Source organism: Pseudophryne corroboree, chromosome 11, assembly GCF_028390025.1.
Source record: "Pseudophryne corroboree isolate aPseCor3 chromosome 11, aPseCor3.hap2, whole genome shotgun sequence".
NCBI lineage: Eukaryota > Metazoa > Chordata > Amphibia > Anura > Myobatrachidae > Pseudophryne > Pseudophryne corroboree.
In genome coordinates, this window is record NC_086454.1 from 153,182,839 (window position 1) to 153,198,252 (window position 15,414).

Consider the following 15,414-nt stretch of genomic DNA (forward strand, 5'->3'; position numbering starts at 1 on the left):
ATTTAGAGAAGCAGAAATTGGTCGTAAAGCAGAGTGAATGCTCCCAGGTTAGCATACATATAGAAAGAAGTGTATACTTGCAAATATGCAGGATTGTACACATTTGCCTTCCTACTATCCATAAACATGGTGTTCCTAATCATCATCAGTGCACACTTGCATCAGATTTGTGCCACTAATATTTCCAGTCACAGTTACACTTATGTCAAACCCTGCATCACCCACACTGACCTCTGCCTATGTAAGGCCCCCTCTTACAGCCCAGTAATGCCTCATCAGATGACTCTGCATCACCCGCACTGACCTCTGCCTATGTGAGGCGCCCTCTTACTGCCTAGTAATGCCTCCTCAGGTGACTCTGCATCACCCGCACTGACCTCTGCCTATGTGAGGCGCCCTCTTACAGCCCAGTAATGCCTCCGCCGATGACTCTGCATCACCCGCACTGACCTCTGCCTATGTGAGGCGCCCTCTTACTGCCTAGTAATGCCTCCTCAGATGACTCTGCATCACCCGCACTGACCTCTGCCTATGTGAGGCGCCCTCTTAGAGCCCAGTAATGCCTCCTCAGGCGACTCTGCATTGCATGCACTGACCTCTGCCTATGTGAGGCGCCCTCTTACAGCCCAGTAATGCCTACTCAGGTACTAATGCATTAAATTCCAAACATTCAGCGGAGAAAACAGATTCTGCTCCATGACCCAACGGTTTACCTGCTCAGTGCTATAGAAAACATTTTCTAGTCTGGACGCTGCACATCCACAATATAAACTGATCAAAAACATTTGGTGGTTTCAGCCACCATGTTAACAATCTTTAATATTAGAGGGAGAACTGCTACCTGCTATGGCTAAATTTCTGAAGATCCATAAGCCTATATCACTATTTGATGTAGATCTGAAAATCTTCACTGAAGTTCTAGCCAACAGACTTAATACTGTACTGCCAACCACAGTCCACCCAGATCAGCTAAACTTGAGAACACCAGACACAGCTTTTGCCCCTTAAGGATACCAGGAAAAGTTCCCCACTGACAACTCAGCACTATACTGTGGGGAGATGTACTAAGCCTTGGCTTGGAGAGTAATAGAGTGGAGAGATATAAAGTACCAATCAGCTCCTGTCATTTGGCTGTTATGGAGGATTGCAGGCACGCATACGAAGCAAAGCAGTTGATGTAAGGTGAACCCACTGCATTATCCACAGGGAAGACCTTGCTTCAAAGCAACAGAGTACTCCACTGAATCAGTCATGGAAAGCGTGTTGAAAGTCGTGAACTTCATAAAAACCCCAGAAGGCAAGGTTTTTTAGAAAAATGTGTGAGGATATGGGTTCACATCTTTCTTGTATTACTGTAGTTTGCGATGGCTCTCCCGTGGCAATGTACTTTCACGTGTCTTTGAATTATGCCAGGAACTCTACTCATATCTTGTAGAAGTAGTACACGAGTGTGCCAGTAACTATTTGGATACGGGTTGTTTTTTTTAGTCCAAATTAACATGCCTTTGTTATCTCTTTGACAAACTGAAAGCATTAAAGGGGCTCATTTATCAAGGATCACATATTGAATGTGATCTGGACGGGCTCTTACCACCCAGGATCGCACTGCAATATGCAATCCCTTCGGATGAACGTATCACCCAGCTCCCACAGGGAGAGGGGCTCTGAAAGGAGCCTGTCCCTGCAATGTGCTTGGCAGGTTTCTGGGGTCCTGCGCTGGGGCAATTCCAGCGTAGGAGTTCCTGGGAACCCAGCAGGATCTACTTACCGCAAAACGTAGCCCATAGGCTTCAAGGGGCGACCGCAATCAGAAGATTGCGGCAGCTGCAGAGAACAATATCGGGAATGCTTCGCTTTCCTGATATTGATACATTGGGCAGCATCGCTTCCCCCTTAGAAATCTATGTGGGATACAGCTGCTGGCGGTAATGGAGGGATACCTTCTTACATGCAGGTGATACTTAATATTTGCTGCTAAACCCCGAAAAAATAAGATTTTAAACCTACCGGTAAATCTTTTTCTCCTAGTCCGTAGAGGATGCTGGGGACTCAGTAAAGACCATGGGGTATAGACAGGCTCCGCAGGAGACATGGGCACTATAAAGAACTTTAGAATGGGTGTGCACTGGCTCCTCCCTCTATGCCCCTCGTCCAGACCTCAGTTCGAGAAACTGTGCCCAGAGGAGACGGACAGTACGAGGAAAGGATTTTGTTAATCTAAGGGCAAGATTCATACCAGCCCACACCATCCATACCGTATAACCTGGAATATACGAACCAGTCAACAGCAGACTGATGAAAACTGTAACATAACCCTTATATATGCAATAACTATATACAAGTCTTGCAGAATGTTGTCCGCACTGGGACGGACGCCCAGCATCCTCTACGGACTAGGAGAAAAAGATTTACCAGTAGGTTTAAAATCTTATTTTCTCTTACGTCCTAGAGGATGCTGGGGACTCCGTAAGGACCATGGGGATTATACCAAAGCTCCAGACCGGGCGGGAGAGTGCGGATGACTCTGCAGCACCGATTGAGCAAACATGAGGTCCTCATCAGCCAGGGTATCAAACTTGTAGAATTTAGCAAAAGTGTTTGAACCCGACCAATTCGCCGCTCGGCAAAGCTGTAATGCCGAGACGCCCCGGGCAGCCGCCCAGAAGAGCCCACCTTCCTAGTAGAATGGGCCTTTACTAAATTAGGTAACGGCAATCCAGCCGTAGAATGAGCCTGCTGAATCGTGTTACAGATCCAGCGAGCAATAGTCTGCTTAGAAGCAGGAGCGCCAACCTTGTTGGCTGCATACAGGACAAACAGTGCCTCTGTTTTCCTAACCCGAGCTGTTCTGGCTACATAAATTTTCAATGGCCTAACCACATCAAGGGACTCGGAATCCTCCAAGTCCCGGGTAGCCACAGGCACCACAATAGGTTGGTTCATATGAAAAGAGGAAACCACATAAGGCAAAAATTGAGGACGAGTCCGCAACTCAGCTCTATCCACATGGAAAATCAGATATGGGCTATTGTGTGACAAAGCCGCCAACTCGGACACTCGCCTTGCAGATGCCAAGGCCAACAGCATGACCACCTTCCAAGTGAGATACTTTATTTCCACCTTTTGAAGAGGCTCGAACCAGTGAGACTTAAGGAACTGCAACACCACGTTAAGGTCCCATGGTGCCACTGGAGGCTGTATGTGCAGCACTCCCTTTACAAAAGTCTGTACTTCTAGGAGAGAAGCCATTCCTTCTGAAAGAAAATGGATAGGGCCGACATCTGAACCTTAATGGAGCCTAATTTTAGGCCCATATTCACTCCAGTCTGTAGGAAGTGGAGAAAACGGCCCAGATGGAAATCTTCCGGAGGAGCATTTTTGGTTTCACAGCAAGAGACATACTTCCTCCAGATACGGTGATAATGCTTCACTGTCACCTCCTTCCTAGCCTTTATCAGAGTAGGGATAACTTCATCCGGAATGCCCTTCCCAACTAGGATCCGGCGTTCAACCGCCATGCCGTCAAACGCAGCCGCGGTAAGTCTTGGAACAGACAGGGCCCCTGTTGCAACAGCTCCTCTCTGAGAGGAAGAGGCCACGGATCTTCTGTGAGCATGTCCTGCAGATCCAGATACCAGGCCCTTCGAGGCCAATCTGGAACAATGAGAATTGCCTGTACTCCACTTTGTCTTATAATTCTCAATATTTTTGAGATGAGAGGAAGAGGGGGGAACACATAGACCGACTGAAACACCCACAGTGTCACCAGGGCGTCCACTGCCACTGCCTGAGGGTCCCTTGACCTGGCACAATACCTCGGAAGCTTGTTGTTGAGGCGTGATGCCATCATGTCTATTTGAGGAAGTCCCCACTGACTTGCAATCTCTGTAAAGACATCTTGATGAAGTCCCCACTCCCCTGGATGGAGATCGTGTGTGCTGAGGATGTCTACTTCCCAGTTGTCCACTCTCGGAATGAATACAGCCGTCAAGGCGCTTACATGATTTTCCGCCCAGCGAAGAATCCTGGCGGCTTCCGTCATCGCCACCCTGCTTCTTGTTCCGCCCTGGCGGTTTACATGAGCCACGGCTGTGACGTTGTCTGACTGAATCAGAACAAGCAGGCCCCGAAGAAGAGTCTCCGCCCGACAGAGGCCGTTGTAGATGGTCCTCAATTCCAGTACGTTGATGTGAAGACAAGCTTCCTGGCTTGACCATAGTCCCTGAAAGTTTCTTCCTTGTGTGACTGCTCCCCATCCTCGGAGGCTCGCGTCCGTGGTCACCAGAACCCAGTCCTGAATGCCGAACCTGCGACCCTCTAGAAGGTGAGCACTCTGCAGCCACCATAAGAGAGATACCCTGGCCCTGGGGGACAGGCTGATCTTCTGATGAATATGTAGATGGAATCCGGACCATTTGTCCAGAAGGTCCCACTGAAAAGACCTCGCATGGAACCTGCCGAAGGGAATGGCCTTGTAAGACGCCACCATTTTTCCCAGAACTCGAGTGCATTGATGGACCGACACCCTTTTCGGCTTCAACAGGTCCCTGACCAAGATCTGGAGTACCTGGGCTTTTTCCCGGGGAAGAAAAATCCTTTTTTGTTCCGTGTCCAGAATCATGCCTAAGAAAAGCAATCGGGTCGTTGGAACCAACTGTGACTTTGGCAGATTGAGAATCCAGCCGTGCTGCTGCAACACCCTCAGGGAGAGTACTACGCTTTTCAGTAACTGTTCTCTCGATCTCGCCTTTATCAGGAGATCGTCCAAGTACGGGATAATTGTGACTCCCTGCTTGCGCAGGAGCACCATCATTTCCGCCATTACCTTGGTGAAAATCCTCAGGGCCGTGGATAGCCCAAACGGCAACGTCTGAAATTGGTAATGACAATCCTGCACAGCAAACCTCAGGAACGCCTAATGAGGATATATGGGGACATGCAGGTATGCATCCTTTATGTCCAGAAACACCATAAAATCCCCCCCCTCCAGGCTGGCGATGACCGCTCTGAGCGATTCCATCTTGTTTGTGGTCCGGTTTCGGGACCACAAACAGGGTTGAGTAGAACCCCGTCCCCTGTTGAAGCAGGGGAACTTTGACCACCACTTGTTGTTGACACAGTTTTTGAATTGCATCTAAAACTACTTCCCGCTTTGGGGAAGAAGCTGGTTGGGCCGATTTGAAAAACCGGCGAGGAGGCACATCTTCGAATTCCAGCTTGTAACCCTGGGATACAATTTCTATTGCCCAGGGATACACCTGTGATTGAACCCAGACGTGGCTGAAAAGTCGAAGACGTGCCCCCACTGGGGCGGACTCCCTCAGCGGAGCCCCAGCGTCATGCGGTGGATTAGGCAGAAGCCGGGGAGGACTTCTGTTCCTGGGAACTAGCTGTAGCTGGCAGCTTTTTCCCTCTGCCCTTACCTCTGGCAAGAAAGGAAGATCCCCGACCTCTTTTGGGCTTATGCGACCGAAAGGACTGCATCTGATAATGTGGCGTTTTCTTTGGCTGTGAGGAAACATAAGGTAAAAAAGTAGATTTACCTGCAGTAGCTGTGGAAACCAGATCCGTGAGACCTTCCCCAAATAAGTCCTCACCTTTGTAAGGCAAAACCTCCATATGCCTCCGAGTCGGCATCACCCGTCCATTGGCGGGTCCACAGGGCTCGCCTAGCAGAAATCGCCATGGCGTTGGCTCTTGAACCCAGTAGGCCAACGTTCCCTGAGCATCTCTCATATATAGTACAACATCTTTAATACGACCCAAGGTCAATAAAATGGTATCCTTATCCAGGGTATCAATGTCAGCAGCCAAGGTATCTGTCCAAGCTGTTACAGCGCTACAAACCAAAGCCGACGCTATCGCCGGTCTGAGCAAGGTACCAGTATGTGTATAAATCGACTTCAAGGTAGTCTCCTGTCTGCGATCAGCAGGATCCTTGAGGGCTGCGGTATCTTGAGACGGCAGCGCCACCTTTTTGGATAAGCGCGTTAACGCCTTGTCCACCCTGGGGGAGGATTCCCACCGTATCCTGTCCTTAGCCGGGAAAGGATACGCCATAAGAATCCTCTTGGGAATCTGCAATTTCTTGTCTGTAGTTTCCCAAGCCCTTTCAAACAACTCATTTAGCTCATGAGAAGGGGGGAAAGTAACCTCAGGTTTCTTTGCTTTAAACATGTGGACCCTCGTGTCAGGGACAGAGGGGTCATCAGTGATATGCAACACATCTTTTATTGCAATAATCATATAATGAATACCTTTTGCCAACTTTGGCTGCAATCTCGCATCATCGTAGTCGACACTGGAGTCAGAATCCGTGTTGGTATCAGTGTCTGCTACTTGGGAAAGTGGGCGCTTCTGAGACCCAGAAGGGCCCTGTGATATAGTGAAAGGCAAGGATTGACTATCTGCATTTTCCCTGGACTCCGCTTTGTCCAATCTCTTATGTAATAAATTCACAGTTGCATTTAAAACATTCCACATATCCAACCAATCAGGTGTCAGCGTTGCCGACGGAGACACCACACTCATTTGCTCCACCTCCTCCCTAAAAGAGCCTTCCGCTTCAGACATGCCGACACACGCGTACCGACACCCCCACACACTCAGGGAAATATCTAATCTGGAGACAGTCCCCCAATTAGGCCCTTTGGAGAGACAGAGAGAGAGTATGCCGGCACACACCCAGCGCCAATGACCCTGGAAAACAATTTCCCAGACACACAGCGCTTTAATATTATTCAATATACACTCACTGCCAAATTAAGTGCCCCCCCTCTTTTTAAACCCTCTGTCACCGTGTTCAGCAGGGGAGAGTCCGGGGAACCAGCTTCTCTGCAGTGTGCTGTGGAGAAAATGGCGCTGGTCAGTGCTGTGGAATCAAGCTCTGCCCCCTCAGCGGCGGGCTTCGGTCCCGCTCAAAAATACAATACTGGCGGGGGATTTGTATATATATTGCCTCCGCAGCCCATATATACTAAAATGCCAGCCTAAAGGTTTTATATTGCTGCCCAGGGCGCCTCCCCTGCGCCCTGCACCCATCCGTGCCTCAGTGTGTGTTTGTGTGTGGGAGCAATGGCGCGCAGCGTTACCTCAGTGAAGATCTGAAGTCTTCTGCCGCCTGTGAAGTCTTCTGTCTACTAATACTCACCCGGCTTCTATCTTCCGGCTCTGAAGGAGGACGGCGGCGCGGCTCTGGGACGGACGGCTACGGTGAGACCTGCGTTCCGATCCCTCTGGAGCTAATGGTGTCCAGTAGCCTATCACTTAAGTAGGTCTACTTCTCTCTCCTCAGTCCCTCGATGCAGGGAGCCTGTTGCCAGCAGGGCTCCCTGAATACAAAAAACCTAACAAAATTCTTTTAATCAGAGAAACTCAGGAGAGCTCCCCTGTAATGCACCCAGCCTCCTCTGGGCACAGGATCTAACTGAGGTCTGGAGGAGGGGCATAGAGGGAGGAGCCAGTGCACACCCATTCTAAAGTTCTTTATAGTGCCCATGTCTCCTGCGGAGCCAGTCTATACCCCATGGTCCTTACGGAGTCCCCAGCATCCTCTAGGACGTAAGAGAAATACCCGCAAATATTACTTGATAAAAGGGCACCTTAATCTCTAACTGCAGGGAAGCAACACCCACATTCTACTCTCAAAGAAGGGATCAGCATGCAGAAAAAACAAAAATGCTTCTATGGAAAAGAAAACGAAATGAAGATGGCTACAACGACTGCTTCCCCATGTTGCATCAGTTTGTTACATCCAATGAGGTTTGTTTGACACATGAATTTAAATCAGTTTTTGAGCAGCACCTAACTAACCTCCGTAGCTGGTTATAAAATTATTTTCCAGAGAATATGATGCAATTTGTATGGATCCAAGACCCATTGAGTACTAAGGAGCTGAATTAACTTCTATAGAATAAAAACTAATTGAGCTCTGCTGTGACAAGACTTTGAAAGTAAAAATTGGCAGCATCGGACTTGAAGAGTTTTGGATATCCATTAAAGATGAATATCCAATGCTAAGTGCTAGAAAGACAGCGAGTCCTCGTTCCATTTGCCACAACATTTCTCAGCGAAACTGGGTTTTCGGCTGAGTTGTAATAAAAAGTACTGTTCAAAAATCAATGTGCAACTGGCAATAAGGGTGGCAGTGTCCAAGCTGAACCCACGGTTTGAAAATAGGATTTTATTTACCTACCAGTAAATCCTTTTCTTGTAGTCCGTATACTGGGGTCACTTAGTACGGTGGGGTATAGATGGGGTCCAAAGGAGCCGGTGCACTTTAAATTCTTCAAACAGGGTGTGCTGGCTCTTCCCCTCTATGCACTCCCCAACAGCCCAGTCTAGGAAAACTGTGCCCGAAGGAGATGGACAAACTTGAGAGGAAGAAACATGACAAGACAACGAGTGGTGAGACTAACGAACCAGCACACAACAGAACAAACACACACGGCTGTTGCAGCCGGTGAAACAGAAACAGCAACAGAAGAGTCAAACAACATCAACAAGAAAAGTCGAAGCACAGAGGGAGGCGCCCAGTATCCCTTATGGACTACGAGAAAAGGATTTACCGGCAGGTAATTAAAATCATATTTTCTCTAACATCCATAAGGGATACTGGGGTCACTTAGTACGATGGAGACGTCTCAAAGCTCCCAGAATGGGTGGGAACGTGCTGAGACGTCTGTAGTACCAAATATCCGAAGAGGACATCCTCCGTAGCCTGGGTATAAAACCTGTGGAACTTGACAAACATGTTTGTCCCTGACCAGGTAGCGGCCCGGCATAGTTGCAAAGCAGAGACACCACGGGCAGCCGCCCAGTTGGAACCCACCGACCTAGTAGAGTGGGCCTTGATAGACCGTGGAACAGGTAAGGCTGCCAAAGCGTAGGCCTGCTGAATAGTAAGCCTAATCCAACAAGCAATCAACTGCTTTGAAGCAGAGCAACCCTTCTTTTGAGCATCATACAGCACAAAGAGGGAATCTGATTTCCGGACAGCAGCCGTCCTCTTGACGTAGATCTTCAGGGCTCGCACCACATCCAAGGACTCAGGATTCGAGGAAGTAGGCGAAGCCGCCGGAACCACAATAGGCTGATTTAGGTGAAATGCAAAAACCACCTTTGGTACAAACTGCTGACGAGATCTAGGCTCTGCTGTGTCCTCATGAAAGACCAAATAAGGACTCTTGCAGGACAAAGCACCAAGTTCCGAAACAAACCTAGCCGAAGCCAAGGCCAAAAGTATAACAGTCTTCCATGTAAGGTACTTACCCTCCATGGACATCAATAGTTCAAACCAAGAGGACTGCAGAAAGGTCAAAACCATGTTAAGATCCCAGGGTACTGTTGGCAGCACAAAAGAAGGCTGGATGCGAAGGACACCCTGCAAGAACGTCTGGACCTCAGGTAATGCAGCCAATTTCTTCTGAAAGAAAATGGACAAGGCCGAGATCTGCACCTCTATGGAGCCCAACCGCAGGCCCATGTCCACACCAGCATGCAAGAAATGCAAAAAGCCCCCAAGTTGAAATCCGCAGCAGGATAAGGCCGGACCTTACACCAGGAGACATAACTTTTCCGGATATGATGATAGTGCTTCGATGTGGCCTTCCTGGCTTGAAACATGGTAGAGATAACCTTGTCCGGAATACCCTTCTCATCTAGAATGTTCCACTCAACCGCCATGCCGCTAAACGTCAGTCGAAATACCTGTGGATGGAGACCCCACTCACCTGGGTGCAGGCCGTGTGAACTTCCTCCCAGTTCTCTACTCCCGGAATGAATACGGACGATACAGCCCTTGAATTTCTTTCTACCCAGAGGAGTATCTTGGATACCTCTAGCATGCAAGCCCTGCTCTTCGTCCCTCCCTGCCGATTGACATATGCCACTTCAGTGGCGTTGGTCGACTGAACCTGGATGGCTCGACCTTGAAGCAGAGGAGACGCCTGCAGCAGAGCATTGTAGATCGCTCTGAGATCCAGGATGTTTATTGGAAGAACAGCTTTGTGGCTTGACCACCTGCCCTGAAACTGAGCCTCTTGGGTGACAGCTCCCCAACCTTGAAAACTTGCGTCCGTGGTTAAGAGAATCCAATCCTGCATCCCGAAGCCCCGACCCTCCAGGAGGTTGGAGGACTGCAACCACCACAGGAGAGAAATTCTGGCCTGTGGTGAGAGACGTATGACCTGGTGCATCTGCAGATGCGAACCCGACCATTTCTTCAGGAGATCCAATTGGAAAGTCTTTGCATGGAACCTGCCATATTGAATCGCCTCGTGGGAGGCCACCATCTTTCCCAACAGGCGTGTGCAAAGACGCACCGAGACCCGGCTTGGCTTCAGTACCGCTCGAACTAACTCCTGAAGCGTCTTTGCCTTGTCCGCGGGAAGGAAGATCTTCTGAACCACCGTGTCCAAGATCATCCCCAGGAACTGGAGTCTTTGAGTCTGCTCGAGGTGGGATTTCAGTAAATTCAGAATCCAACCGTGGCGAGAGAGTAGTGTTGTCGTGCGGCTAATGCTGTCCAACAGTTGTTCCTTTGATCTCGCTTTTATCAGAAGATTGTCCAGATAGGGGACAATGTTCACCCCTTGAATCCTAAGTTGGAACATCATTTCCGCCATCACTTTGGTGAAAACTTGTGGAGCCGTGGATAGGCTGAAGGGTAGTGCCTGGAACGGATAGTGTTCGTCCAGCAGAGCAAACCTGAGATAGGCTTGATGAGGCTGCCATATCGGCATATGGAGGTACGCGTCCTTTAGGTCCAGAGAGACTAAGACCTCAACAAGAAAAGTAACCCAGACGCGCTGTCACAGCTGCCAGTATGGATTGTCAGTCCCTAGAAAATGTTTTAAAAAGAAGGTATGAACTGGCGCTATATGTTTCTCCAATGATAATAAATGACTGTGGATCAATTTCAATAAAATAACATATAATTTATTACCTAAGCATCACATGCTAAAAAAATCAAAAGCATAAAATACAAATATGAACATGAAGTTAAGGGCATATATGGAGCTGAGAATAAATTGGTAATGGCTGCGTTTAAGTGTCCATAAAGGATCCCGGACAGAAAACAATATGCAGAGTTCCCTGGGGAAAAGAGATTGAATACAGCTGGTGTTACCCGTGACGACGGAGACTTCCAGAGGTTTGAGGATTGTCAGCAAGCAAGCTGTGCAGTTTATGCAGACACTGGGTCTCTCCAATCGGTGCTGTATAAAAGAAGTCCCTCAGAGTTCAAATAGTAGATTTTGAAAGTCCATATCTGGATCCGTTTAAAGAATGGTGCACTTGTAGTAGTAGCAGCTTGAACACTTAACGCGTTTCCCTAGGCTCGGTCACCTAGCTTCATCAGAAGTACAGCCTCCTCCAGACCTGAGATCACTGCTTTCAGAGACTCCATTTTGAACCAGAAAACCCGCAGATATGGGTTTAACGATTTGAGGTTTAAAATGGGCCTCACCGAACCATCCGGTTTCCGTCCCACAAAAAGGCTGGAAGTGGAACTGGAACAATGACTTGAGTCTGAACTAGCTTTTGAATGGCCTCCTGTAATGTAAGGCGCGTGTCCTCGGAAGGTGGTAAGGCGGACCTGAAGGGCGGAGGACTGTCTAGCTCCAGTTTGTAGCCCCGGGAGATCAGGTCTTTCACCCAGGCATCCTGGAAGGAGCTTCTTCAAACTGGACTAAGACTCTCAGACAAGCTTACACCCCGAGATCCCTCAGGAGTGGAGGGACACCGTCATGCTGAGAACTTCGAGGAGACAGAGCGGACACCCTGGTCCTGAGGCGAGGCTCTATGGTGGTAGGTTTACGTGACTTATCTTTGGAGCCTCTTGCCGCATTTGAGGAACCTCTGGCTTTTCCCTTAAACCTTACGGCCCGAAAGGACTGTAAGGAAGGTCCTGTGTAAGAGTGTGTCTAGCCGGTGGTGCTGCAGACGGAAGGTACGTGGGGAAATCCATGTGTCTAATTCACCTCCAAACAGCCAATCTCCTGTGAAAGGCAAAGCCTCTACACTCTTTTTTCGATTCCGCAACCCACTGATGGTAGCCACAACGCCCTGTGTGCAGAAACCGCCATGGTAGAAGTGAGAGCATTAATAATGCCAATGCCTTTGATTATTTCGCAAAAAGGAAATGAGCAGATTCCTGGATATGCTGAATCAGCGTAACCATTTCAGCCAGGGTCTTATCACCTGTCAGGCCCTCTTGAAGGTTACCCGCTCAGGTGTGAATGGCGTGAGTCACCCAACAGCCCGCAATAACAGGCTTTTGGGAGACTCCTGCTGCAACATAAATAGATTTCAAAGCGTTTTCTATTTTCCTGTCCGCAGGTTCCTTTAGGGCAGTAGCCCGCTGAACTGGTAGCACTATCTTTTTTGACAGGTGTGATACCGAAGCATCTACAGCAGGGGGAGTCTCCCAGTTCTTTCGCCCCTCAGGAGCAAAAGGAAAGGCGGCAACCAATTTCTTTGTCACCTGGAATTCCTTGTCATAAGAAACCCATGGTTCCCTGAAAAGATCATCCAGCTCATTAGAATCAGGAAAGGTAACCAGCACTTTTTTCTATGCAGAGAAAAAAGATTGCTGTACCTCCGCTTCATTTCCAGGAATATCAAAACATCCCTTATAGCAAGTATAAAGTGACTCCATGCACTGCGCCGGAGAGGAATTTTCCACCCCAGCAGAAGATTCCAGTTCTTTCCCCCTCCTCCACCTCTAGTACCTCCTCCTCGGACTCCGAGAGAATGTCAGGTAACCCCCGCTTATCCTTAGTCAGAGCAGCCACAGACTGTTTTAACTGCTGCCTTTCCTGTCTAGCAGTAGTTAACTCATTGGACATGTCAGCCAGGGGAGGGAGAAAACCTGGTGTGACATACAATACACACAGCTTTCTTTGCCATGCTGACAGGGAACATTAACACCCCCCACCCCCCCTCCACACACACACACACACACACACACACACAGGTACAAGCAAGCCTGCCCAGTACGTGTGGAGAGACACAGAGATGGAGGGACCAGCACCCAGCCTGTAACTAACAATTTAGAGTTAGAAAGTTAGGCAATATGGTTGTTAATGTGTGAGGAGCCTAAGTAAGGTTCCCACAGCAGGCTCTCCCCCTTCACTACACCCCTGTACCGGTGTCTGGCCGTGGAGTATTCCCTGGAGGAGCTGGCGGTCTTGCTGCAGCGCCAAGAATATAAAAGATGGCGCCAGAAACCGCTGGTGTTGCTCTGAGGTAGCTCCGCCCCCTTAGATGGCGCCAGAACTACAGTAGTTATTTATAATGGCAAGTCCCCTGATAAGTGTAAAAGAGGCCCATAACACCTATTTTCACTGCCGCTGCCACTCTGCGCAGGAGGGGTTATGGGATCACCCCAGAGGAAGTCCGTAAGCCCGCCCCGTGGTCGTGCTGCACCAAGAATCGGGGGGACGCAGGGGGTCCAGCTAGCGGGAACACTCACCACTCGATGTACTTCAGGCTCTGTGTTGGGGGTGTGCGGCGAGGCCGTAAGCGAGAATGCAATGCCTGCGGTACACTGACCTCCAGGACTGTTGTCCTGTCAGCGGGCTCCGACTCAGCGCCTCCAGGAGGTCGAGGTCGGTGTGTGTCCCTCCCCCATTGCATATATTAACAATATTAATATTTAAACACAATATTGGGTGAGCAGCAATGGACATGTTTTGGAGAATGAACAAACAGACGAATTGAATGTATACGGATATGGGTATAAAAACGACATAATTTACATAGGAAATGAGGCATAGCTATATTAATTGTCACAGACCTCATTTCCTCACACCCTGTTTGAAGAATTTAAAGTGCACCAGCTCCTTTGGACCCCATCTATACCCCATTGTACTAAGTATCCCTTATGGATGTTATAGAAAAGTTGTGTAGTGCACAACAGGCACACATATCACACTAATATACGTTATGGTAAGAACTTACCATTGATAACAGTATTTCTCCTAAGTCCACAGGTTCCACAGGATACATTGGGATCTAATGGAGCGTCAGCAGATTTGCACCAAACGGTAAAAGCTTTTCGGTCTCCCAGCATGCAACTGGCCCGTCCATATAACCCCGCCTCCTGGCTCAGGCAAATCAGTTGTTTTCCAAGGCTCAAGGCAGGAGCATCATGTAGAGCCCTAATCAGGAGAGAAGAACACACATGTACACCCTTCCGTACAAGAGGGAAGAGGTTAGTGAGTAAAAGGATCCTCAAATCAGGTGCGTTAGGGTGGGATCCCTGTGGAACCTGTGCACTTAGGAGAAATACTGTTATCAACGGAAGTTCTTACCATAACGTATATTTCACCTGCAGGGTCCACAGGGTATCCACAGGATACATTGGGATGTCCCAAAGCAATTTAGTGGCGGGGACGCTCCTGATTTGACAGGAGAATCTTTTGCCCGAATTCAGCGTCCTGAGAGGTAAAAGTATCAAGGCATAATGTCTAATGAATGTGTAAAAGGAGAACATGTGTCTACCTAACATATCTATTCTGCTGAAACAGCACATTGTGCTGCCCATAATGGCCTACCTTACAAGCAGAATGAGCAGAGACATTGCCGGAAATAGGGAGATCAGCTTGACAATATGCTTCTGAAAGTTTCATCCGAAGCCACTTCCCCAGTGTCTATGTCAGTGTTTATGCTCAGGCCATCCTCTCTTATGAATTTCATAGAGTGTCTTTCTGATGGCACTGGTATGAATCACGTAGATCCTTAAGGCACGGACTACGTCCAATGATGCACCTCCTGCACCAAAGTCCACCCCTAGAAGACAGAGACTACAATTTCTTCGTTAAGATGGAACTTAGAAACCACCTTAGGAAGATACCCAGATTTGGTTCAAAGAACTGCTCTATCTGGATAAAAAAAATCAGAAATGGATGATGATATAACAATGCCCCTAAATCTGAAATTCCTCTAAATGAAGCAAAAGTCAGTAGAAAGAGAACTTTAGCTGTCAACCATTTAAGATCCACTTTATTAAGTGGTTCAAATGGGGCAACTTGAAGGGCTTTCAGGACTAGACTTAAGTCCGAAGGCACTATAGGAGGAACAAAAGGAGGTTGTGTGCGCAGCATTCCCTGGAAAAAAGTGCACATCCTGTAAATTGGCAATTTTCTTTTGGAACCATACAGTCAATGCTGACACTTGTACTCTCAAGGAAGTCAGCCATAAACCTTTATGCATTCCTGCCTGAAGGAATGCTAAGACTATGGAAACTCTGAAAAATTTAGGGTTAAATTTTAGATCCCTGCACCATAGAATATAGGTCTGCCATATTTGGTGATAAATGCGAGCTGAGGAAATTTTCCTTGCTCTGAGCATAATTAGAATTACCTGTTGTGAGAGTCCTCTTGCCTTCAGGATGGAAGTCTCGAGAGTCAC

At 48.3% G+C, this 15,414-nt stretch overlaps 1 protein-coding gene across 6 annotated transcripts in view; it reads right to left on the reverse strand.

Moving 5' to 3' along the window:
* BSCL2 (BSCL2 lipid droplet biogenesis associated, seipin) overlaps positions 1 to 15,414 on the reverse strand; it is a 142,558-nt gene that overhangs the window by 47,519 nt on the left and 79,625 nt on the right. The gene's annotated exons all lie outside the window — the stretch shown is intronic.